Source organism: Suricata suricatta, chromosome 15, assembly GCF_006229205.1.
Source record: "Suricata suricatta isolate VVHF042 chromosome 15, meerkat_22Aug2017_6uvM2_HiC, whole genome shotgun sequence".
NCBI lineage: Eukaryota > Metazoa > Chordata > Mammalia > Carnivora > Herpestidae > Suricata > Suricata suricatta.
Genome location: NC_043714.1, coordinates 37,513,849 through 37,523,430, shown reverse-complemented (window position 1 = coordinate 37,523,430; position 9,582 = coordinate 37,513,849).

Here is a 9,582-nt window from a genome sequence, read left to right as displayed (position 1 = left end):
GACAAATGGAGTAAATGTTCATCTTTGATACCATTTTAGGAACTTCTCTTTGGTAACGAAGAGTAATGATTGGACTTGGCTTTGAGTCTCAGTTTAAGTAAAATGCTAATCTTATGATTGACTAGTTTTATATGCTTGCCTAAGTCATGGAACTTTTGGGGGCTTCGACTTTCTCATTTGTAACATGTAGGAAAGAATAATTCACAAGGTTGATTTGGGAGTCAAATACAAGTAATGTGATAGTTTATTATGGATTCAGTCTCCTATGCATTCACCAATTCATTCAACAAACATTTACTAACTGCCCATTATGTTCTGGTGCACTGGAAAGGGCCCTAGAGAACTAAATGTGAAGCAAACAGAGCCCTTCTTTCAAGGAGCTTACTCTCTTCAAAAGAAGATATGTAAAACCTAGCTCTGACCCATAATAATGAAAATCAGGCACTTACTAGACACACTATGCTATTTACTTGTTTTTTGGGATGACTGAGGCTTAGAGAGGCTAGGTAGCCTGCCTAGGGCATGCAGGTAGGCAGTGCCAGAAACAAAATACAGTAAGCCCTACTAGTATAATCTATAGAAAAAGCACTGTGCAAAAGGTCCTACTATGATCCTGGCCGAGGGCAGAGTTCAGAACGAGATGGCTTTATTGGAAACTCCTCTGACCCTGGGGTCTCTGTTCTGTGTCTCTTCCTGAGAAATGAACTTCTTCCACTGTGTGCTGTTTCTCCTGTACAGATGCGCTCCCAGCTGGGGCTGGGACTGAGAAGCCACAGCAGAAGACGGAGTTCCACTCTCCTTCCACCCTCGTTGTAAAAAAAAAAAAATTTTTTTTTGGTGGTAAAATGTCGTGCACCTTTTAATTCTACAGCAGCCATTTGGTCTCTGGCGTTCCCGTTTTGCAGATCAATTTCTTTTATGTGTTATTTCCCCTTAAATTTTAAGGACTTGTATCTTCATGAAAAGAACAAAAGAAGAAAAACAACTTGTAAATTATCACAAGAAAAATCCCTGCTAAAAACAATAAGTTTGCTGACATATGGCAGAATCAGTTGAAAAGCGAGTACCATATTTACTAAGTCTAACCCACTTAGTAAGCCAAAAAAGTGTTATCTAATTCTGTCCCCTGTGTATGTGTGTGTTTTGGAATAAACAGATGCCTAATGAGGAATGTGTCTAGTGCAGCTTTGAAGGAACCTGGATAAACCCAGGTTCTGATTCAGGGTTTGATTTTGACAAATAAAAAAGTGTACAAAGTCAAATCTATTGTAAATAAAGTTGTCAGAGCAAAAACAGCATTAAAATGCTGTCAAAGCAACATTATTTTTTAAAAACACACCCCAGAATTATTGTGCCACATAAATTTGCTTTTAGAAATCTCTCTATTATTTATACAGTTTTATAACAACCAGAAAGTACTTAGAAGGAGGGCACATGTGCTGTCATCATTAGGAAGCCTGGATGTGTGCCTGGCCAGTGTAGCAAGTTTGAATCTCATCAAGCTTTTTATAAAAAACTATTTTACAGAAAATGGAAATAATTCATTGAAGCTAATATTTGCTTATATTGTATAGGACATGGCTGAGACATGGAGGGCATGGCTTCCTGCCCTCACTTTTCCCCCCAAAAGCCCAGTTTTCTAGAAGAAAGAAATGCTAATCTTACGATTGTCTTATTTTGATTATGAGTTTTGAGACTATGTATTCAGATGAAGATGTTTCAGGATCCAGTCTAAACCATGAAGAATAAATAAAGTCTGGGATCCTGTATACATAAAAAGAACTTAGAATAGATGCAAATTCATATATCATAGTTTTTTTTAAATAATAGTTTATGGTGAAATTGGTTTCCATATAACACCCAGTGCCTCTCCCCACAAGTGTCCCCCCTCCATGACCATCACCCCTTCATAGTTTTTAGGAAGTAGACTGATGGGTTCTTATCTAATGCCTCTGTCAGTTTCTTCAGGTGAAATATTCAGAGCAGTGATTTGTAAGGGTCAGCGCAGTATAGACAATCCTCGGTAGGTAGCCAACACAGTTGGAGAAAAAGCCAAAGAATGTCTTTTCTTTTTGGCCTTTCTCTCTTTTAATAAAAACCATGTAAGCACGATTAAATGATGAACCAATCAATATCACACAAAGTAAACTTTAAAAGAGGAGTATTTCTGGGGAAAAAGAAGAATATGTTACAATGATAAAAAGGTCTATTTACTGAGAACACATAGGCCTGAATGTGTGTGCCTCACAGCTTCAAGGTACTGGAAGCCAAAATGACAGAGACAACAAGCCAAATAGAAAAATATCCAATCATAACTGATGAAGTTAATGATCCTCTCTTGATAACTGATAGAACAAGGAAACAGCAAAGCAGAAAAGACAAATAGATATGGACAACTATCGATTGGATCGATAAAAAATCAGATCTATAGATCTGATTTATAGAACCTTACAGGTATCGATTGCAGAATATGCACTGGTTTCACGTATATATGGAATATGTGACCTCACTGAACATAAACATACTTCATGATTATTGGCTATTTGGCTCCTGGTATAGATGCTACTGATGTCCTGAGCAGACCTTCTTCACTAGGACTCTGCAACTATGCTTTAGCTGCTAATAGCAGCTTACTGTTGCCTCTTAGAGGATTGCCATTGGCTTATGGGGGCCACCCCACCAGTAGAGAGCCACCTTGCTTGGATTTTCTAGAAGGATATGCTGCCCTACCAACGGTGGCCCATCGCTGGTGACCAGCTGATGTCAGAGTCAGGTACCCTGTGTCTGAGCAGGACGAGCTGTGAGGTACAATTCAAGTTCCAGAATTATTTATACAATCAGGCTGAGGCTATATTAAAAAAAAAAAGCGCAATGTTTGGCTTGTCCTATTTCCCAGGCCTGCCAGGGATGACCGGATGGGAGCTGTGAGCATGGAAGGAGGGAGGGAGAGAGTGGGCATTGCCAATACATTCATTTCAGTTCACCCAAGAGAAGTATGGAAACAGACTCAAGTCTGCCCACTCTGGTCTTTGCGTCTTTAAGACAGAAATTGCCAATAGTAAGAGGAGAGAATCTGTTGGCTGCTTTTTATCAAAATGATGATGCACTGAATTATAAGAACAGGATAGCTTTCATTTCCTTGATTTGAGTCCTCCAAGCCTTTTTAAACCCAACATTACCAGCGGGGGGCTGAGTAACCTTCAAGTAGGTACAGCTAATCCTATAAAGCCAGCCAGTAACACATATTTTCTAGGTGGTAGCTGGTGTTTTTCCTTTTCCTTCTAAAACACAAAGGGTTCTAGTTCAAGGAAAGGTCCCAGACCAAATTCTTGAATTTTTCCTTGGTGGATTCAACAAAGATTCAAGTACAGAGTTTCCTCTCTTTTTCTTTCCGGTAATTTGCTGAGCTGTGCTGTGCTGCTTGGCAAGCTACTTAACCTTTCTGAACCTGAATTTAGAAAATTCCAAAATACTTGACACATTTCTCCAGAGGCGCCAGTGGAACTGGCAAATGATTCAGCAAATGTGTTTTATGATTCCTGGAAAAGGAAGCTCAAATCTTTTTATAAGTACTGCGTAATGTAAAATAAGTCTTATCACACACTTAGCCTGTCTCTCCTAATGTACTATTTTATTTATTTATTTATTTTTAAAGTTTTTTGGGGGGTGTTTTGTTTTGTTTTTATTTTTTTAAAATATTTTTTTAATGTTTATTTATTTTTGAGAGCCAGAGAGAGCATGATCAGGGGAGGGTCAGAGAGAGAGGGAGACACAGAATCTGAAGCAGGCTCCAGGCTCTGAGCTGTCAGCACAGGGCCCGAAATGGGGCCAGAACCCATGAACTATGAAATCATGACCTGAGCTGAGGTTGCACACCTAACTGACTAAGCCACCCAGGCGGCCCCCTAATGTACTATTTTAAATGAATATTCAAATTTTTCTTTATTTATGTGTTTATGTAATTTATGCATTCCCTCTTTTTAGAAAGTCAACCTATAGAGCCTTCATTTGGAAGCAAAATCTGGAAAAGCCAATCATTGAGCATACATTCAGCCGTAGGACAACATTAATAGTATGAGAGGCAATTTTCTCCATGTGACCTCTCTAGCTCACTATTGCCTCCACCCCCAAAACAATGGAGGCTTCCTATCTTTGTTCCCCAAACTTAAAATTTTAGCATTAGTTTTTATCTTACATTTACTTTCTCTTTAAAACTATTTTTTTAACTTTTTATTTTTGGGGCGCCTGGGTAGCTCAGTCGGTTTAGCCTCCGACTTCGGCTCAGGTCAGATCTCACTCACGTAAGTTCGAGCCCCGCGTCAGGCTCTGTGCTGACAGCTCGCTCAGAGCCTGGAGCCTGTTTCCAGTTCTGTGTCTCCTTCTCTCTCTCTACACCTCCCCCTCTCATGCTCTGTCTCTTTCTGTATAAAAAATAAATAAAAAGTTAAAAAAATTATTTTTTTAACTTTATTTTTTCACTGTTTATTTTTGAGAAACGGAGAGAGAGAGAGAGAGAGAGAGAGAGAGAGAGAGAGAGAGAACAGCAGGGGAGGGGCAGACAGAGAGGCAGACACAGAATCCAAAGCAGGCTCCAGGCTCTGAGCTATCAGCACAGAGCCTGACACCGGGCTCGAGCCCAGGAACCCTGAGGTCATGACCTGAGCCGAAGTCAGACGCTTAACCGACTGAGCCACCCAGGAGCCGCTTCAAAAATGTTAAGCCCACAAAAAAGTACAATGCATACTCGAATAACACTCACTTGAATTCGCCAACTGTTAACATTTTGCCACATTTGCTTTATCTCCTTCAAACATAAATACTTGGTTGAAATATTTGAAAGTTAGTTGCAGACAGGCAGACATTATAGCTCTTGATCTCTTTCACCTCAACATAAATGTCCGGAGAGCAAGGGCATTCTTTTACATAAACACAAAACCACTGTCACCCTTTCACATTAACAATGATAAGAGTCATACTATTTGAAATGCAACTGTCTGCAAACATCTTCCGGCTGACCCTCCTCCAGTCCCCAGCCTGAAATCAGAAGCCAACTAACAATCATACTTGGCATTTGTTTGTCATGTGTGTTTACTCCTTTTTAATGTAATATGGCCCCCTTGCCTTTTGTCTTTTATGACATATGATTTTTGATGAATATAGATTGATATGTAGAACATCTTCAACTCTGGATTAGCAAAATAGTTTCCTCATTCCTAGATTCAATTTAAATATTTCGGCAAGAATATTATAGAGGTGCTTTCTTGAACTTTGCATTCTATCCTATCAGAGACATAGTGTCTGTGTGTCTCATTATCAAAATGATAACTTGGATTATTAGGTTAAAGGCATAGAAGTACTCTGTGGTGTGTACAACTTTGAAATTATGTGAATATCCTGTCTCTCAATAATGTCTCGATCTTGGTGTGTGAGTAAAAGCGTTATTTTCTAACTTTTTAATTCCTTCTAAGTTTATTAGTTGTCATTCTTCTATAAATAAAAGCTTTACCTCCTCTCTCATCCCTTTTCTTTAAATATTATTATGGTCTCATGGATTTTTTTTTTTTTTACCCAGTGTGTTATAACCTATCACATCGTTATTCTTTTTTGATGCTCAAATTGTATGTAGTTTGGCCAGCCACACCCATCAAGCTGGCTTCTGTCTTTTAGACATGTCTCCGTCATTGTTTGAACAGTTCAGGGCAGAATTTTCCAGGCTTACCTTATATTTTCTCTCCCTATGCTTTGCATCAACCATCTCTCCAAGGCATTTTGTTTTCTTTTAGAGATAGTATTTAGAAATCAAGATTTTGGTAGTAGATGTCCACATTGTTACTGGGATGTCATTTCTCCTAGATTAGTTGATGGACAGCTGGCATGTATATCTTGAAAAACATCATGAATAAATAGGAGCCTCCAATTTAAATTTACCACCACAGAGTTCTTTATCTTCTCCTCACTCCATATTTATATCTTTTATCCCCTAGGGAGAAACTTGATTGCAAAATATTTCATTTTATTTACTTATGTGTTCCATAATAATGAAAAAAAAAGTTTAAGTTACTACTTTAACAGTACGACCAGCAGCAAACTCACTATGTAAAGTTTATGTAAAACTTTTGGACAGTTCTTTATATTTTAGACTATATCTACTAATATTTTACAGTAAAGGAGCTATGTTTACAAGTAATTTGATTGTTTTCTGTGTGTTTGAGCCACCAATTTGATTAAATTTTTGGTTTATTTGTTTCCATTTGTATTTAATTTTAGGATTAAAATTTTAGATCCTTTTTGGTTTAATGATTTTAATTTAAAAATATTTCTATGACTCAAGTGTTATAACTATTTTAAAAATATAAAAGAAACATTCTTATTTCATACCATCTACGACCTTCTTAACTACTCTTATGGTGATAATTATCATTGTTATATGGCTTAAACGATCTAGTTTTAGGGTTGCTTTTTTTGTGGTAAAAATTAGCAACATCTACCCACTCTCAATATATATTCCTATTTTCATCTTTCTATGTGTACTCATATTCATCTTTCTTTCTTTGCTTAATAGTATATCCTTGAAATCACTTCTTATCACTTCACAAGATCAACTTCTAATTTTGTATAGCTTGTTCATTGTGTGAGTTTTTCCAGTTCACTTAATCCATCTTCCACTGAGCATTTAGGGTATTTGTAATATTTTGCTGTTATACATGTTTCTAAAGTAAATAATCAGGCACATGTCTGAGTGTAGGTATTGCCTTGGATTTAAGAGAAATATTCTTATCTTGAAGACCTAGATTTCATTGTTTCCTAGGTGATAATAAAGCTCTTTTATAGGGGTAAACGGAGAGGAAGGGCTCAGTGGGACTGAATAAGAAGTGAGTGGTAAAGCTCTAAAAAGAAGAGTTGGATCCCACAAAACTGAAGAAGGGAAAAGGTGCTAGATTAAGTAGTTGCTAGACTCCTGTGCCCAGTTCCACACAGCACTTTGGAGATGGCGGAAATCATGTAGGACAGACTTGTGGAGGTGATGGGACAGAGCTGTAAAGGCCCAGGTGTCAAGAGCCTATTGGATTTCCTGATGGCTGAGCAGATTGGAAGAAGTGGATTCTATGAGCAGCTAAGCCACCCACTTGCCAAAATACCCCCCGGCTTTGGGCAAGGTTCATCTCACTGGTAGTCATGATGGAAGCAAAGACAGGTTATTCCTAAAGTTTTATTACTTTTAAGCTCCTAGAATTTTTGTTTTATCTTAAGAAAGAAGAGAAACACTCAAAAGCATTTTTGAGATTAAACTTTCTAATAACCAGGAGAGACAGAAAATTAAAGATACAGGATATTTCTTTGCCTCTATTGTTGTGAAAGAAATCCATTCCTATTTCCCAAATGATTTAACGTGTGTTTGTGTGTGTGTGTGTGTGTGTGTTTACAGAAATGGTATTGTAAATATTTACTGAATGATATCACATTTTCTTCTATGACTCATTTTTCTTATTTAACAAAATATATTGGACACCTCTCACTTCTTCAACACCTGCTTGATATTTCACTTTATAGATGTATGCTGTTTCGTCCTTGATAAGGTGCTATTGGGATAAATAACCATTAAGATTTTTAGAGAGTATTAGATAGATATTTTAGAAGCAGTTTGCAGCTGATTATTCTGCTCTGAAAAAGTTTTAGCTCTAAGAAAGTTTGCATTCATGTTTTTCATAAGGAAAATAATTATACAGTGTTCTTTGTATTTTTCCAACATTGACAGATGGTAAGTGAACAGCCTGGTAGGAGGAGAAATGACCCAACTTGCTTCTGCAGCATTAGAAAAGATATCAAAGCAGAGACAGACACTCCCAGTGCCAAAGACTTTGTTTTCTTTCTCACTCATCTTATTCGAACTGATCCCAAATTGCTTTATTGCATTCCACTGTGTCAAAGTAATTCCTTTTTACTTTCACATTGAAGAAATGTCTTAGCCTACAATAAAATGATTTCCTCAGATCACTTGAGGTTCAGAGTAATAGGTAATGAAAATTGTTCAGAAATCTGTCACAGTCATAACAACAATATATGGAACACATAATATATCTGCGTACTATTCAATATGAAAAGGCAAAGGAAAATTTTCCAATAAGCATTGTCCTGTGGACTGCAGAAAACACAGCAGCATAGGTCAGGCAAAATTTTTGATGTGATTCCCCCTGAGCTGCCCAAATGTATACCAGGATTGTGATGCTTTACATAATACCAGATTTACATTGCCGGTTGATTAAACAATAATATTGAGAATGTTCTGCGTTGCCAATGGAAATTGTTTTGTCCATTTTTTCTTCTTCTTTAGCATATTTGTGGAACCAGTTAACCTAACAGCCTCGAAGGTAGAAACTCTCTGGCACCCAATTTGCATATGTTCTTGACAAAAATAAGTTTTCTAAAGCATAGAAAATGGCTTACATATCATGCAGGGATGGGCACAGTGGAGATATAAAGAGATGGCATATGGATAATAAATAACGTCATATACTTCTGTCTTCAAATATCTCAGATATAAAATGAGGAGGTAAACGTGGGCAATAATGACAACTGACACATGCTGTGTAATAGAGGACACAAACTAAGTCAGAACATTTGAGCTTCAGTTCTCATTTTGACATTAACTATGTGACTGTGGGCAAGTCACTTTCAGCAACGTTACTTGACAAAAAGTATAAGTGTGTGGGAGTATTGGATTAGATGACTAAGTCCTAATGATAATTTTTGCTTCCTCTGGAAACAAGCATGGCATGAAAGTAACGTGTTTAAAATAATGTAGCATGATTTAGCATGCCAGAACTTCTGCAATATTATGCAGTTGGTTTTCATTTATTGATGGCATATTCTGGGTAATAGAATATAGTTATTTCCATAGTAGAGGTAATGAAACCAATAATATTCATAAACTTTTATTTTTTTCTCAAAGAACAGTATGTATGCAATACATATATAACTACAATCCAGACTCTCTGAATCTTGATTTTATTCACAAATGTTTACTTAGTGCACACTAGAAATGGACGAATATGTAGTGAGTATTTGCTAGGAAGTTTGAAAGCAAGGCTTCTGGAACCAGCAATGCCTGAGTTTTAATCCTGATTGCAATTTCTTAGCTGTGACTTTGGACAACTTATATGACATTTGGGTGGCACAGAGAAGTTTGTGAGGAAAGCTTCAATTTTCTGAAGGTGAAACATCTACCTAAACATTTTCAATGATTCCATTTCTGGTGTCTCTGTGCTATAAAATATTTATGAATCTGAATTATAATGAAAATTATTCAGTAAAATGTCATTTATAATAGTCAGAATATATATTAAGCTTATCTTATAAATTATATAAGTTGATGGCAGAAAAGGTCATTAGCATGTGTGATGAGTATACACAGTGGACTAAGATGGTCCTTAGAAAGAAAAGATCCTTGAAATACTAAGAACCACTTTTTAAGGTAGGAAATCTTAAGCACTGGGCGAGAGATTTGGAAGCTTTGTTAGTAGATGACAGACAGACAGCCCATTCAACCCAAGATCCTATTGATAGAAGAGTCCAAGATTTATT